The sequence below is a fragment of the Budorcas taxicolor genome, chromosome X (assembly GCF_023091745.1).
Source record: "Budorcas taxicolor isolate Tak-1 chromosome X, Takin1.1, whole genome shotgun sequence".
Classification (NCBI taxonomy): Eukaryota; Metazoa; Chordata; class Mammalia; order Artiodactyla; family Bovidae; genus Budorcas; species Budorcas taxicolor.
The window spans coordinates 120,439,369-120,440,676 of NC_068935.1; positions in this window are offsets into that span (position 1 = coordinate 120,439,369).

The window sequence follows — 1,308 nt, forward strand, 5'->3', positions numbered from 1 at the left end:
CAACTGAGCTACAAGGGAAGCCCCTGTAAGTAATACCTAATAGGCAAGGTTATTATAAGATTAGAGGCAGTGTATGTAAACGTAATATTTATTAAAACAAATTGATGCAGGTATGGAGGCATTTGCTCCCAGTTTCCTCTGACAGATTTGAAATAGTCTACAACAAAAAAACAATAGAAATGAACAAAAAGGAGCAAGGAAGGTTAATACTAACCATAAACTTGGTGATTTCAGTTTCAAATTGGGTTTTGAGTTTCCTGGCAGCCAAGGCACAAAGGGAAACCTGAGAACATTTACAATTCAAGTTATCTGAATGGAGGAGGAGTTACCACCTTCTCGGGGGTGACAAGCTTTTCTTGCTCTAAATTTCAAAAGTGATATCTCTGAAGGGGTTTTCCTGCAATGGCTTATAAATTACCTGACATCTTGATGATTCTTGACCATTCATTTCCAAAGCTTCAGTAATACAGTAAATTGGGACTGGAACAAATCATTGAAGGTGAATGACCCAGATTTCTACACTTCGGATCACAGTTGTATTCTACAGCAATTCTTATCCCACAATTTTCTCAGATGAGTTTTCCCTAACACATTCACTGTAAGATCACTCAAAGGATATTTAAAGTCACCACTTTCACTCCCAAGCAAATGTTTTTATTTGTAACTCATAGAGAAGTTTTAGAAAGAGGACAGATCTAAGCAAAAGTAGAGATGTATATTTAGATGAAAGAGCTAAATTCAAAAGACTCTTCTCTTTCCAGACACAATTCAGGCATATGAAGGCCACAGGGCTCTCCCCTCAAGACCACGGTCACCTTTCAAGGGCATATTAACACAGGGAGTAAACAGCCTTTGCCAAATGGTGCTACAGGTTAGCCTCCCCTGCAGAGGCACCTTGACTGATCTGCACTTATACCATGAGTTTCCAGGGAAGATACTGAAGTAAGCTCCTGTCCTCTCTCAGCTTTACTTTAATCCCCACATAGGTTTTGCTTTTACCATATGGTAATTATTTCCAAATCACAAGTGCAAACACTCACTCTGATTGGAAAATTAGCAGATTTCAAACTCAGGTAATTTGTCCCTAATGAGGAACTTGTTGAACTGAATTTAACAATTAACTCGAACACCCTTTGCTGACTGTGGCTACGGCAGTGAAGCTGGGAAGAAGGAAGGGCAAGCCAAGGGCCAGGGCTCGGCAGGACTTTCAGCACAAGATGAAGGGTGGTATGGGGCAAGGTGTGGCATAGGGGCGGGCTGCAGGAACATCAGGAGCTTGATTGTTCAAATGGATACACACAGGCCAAC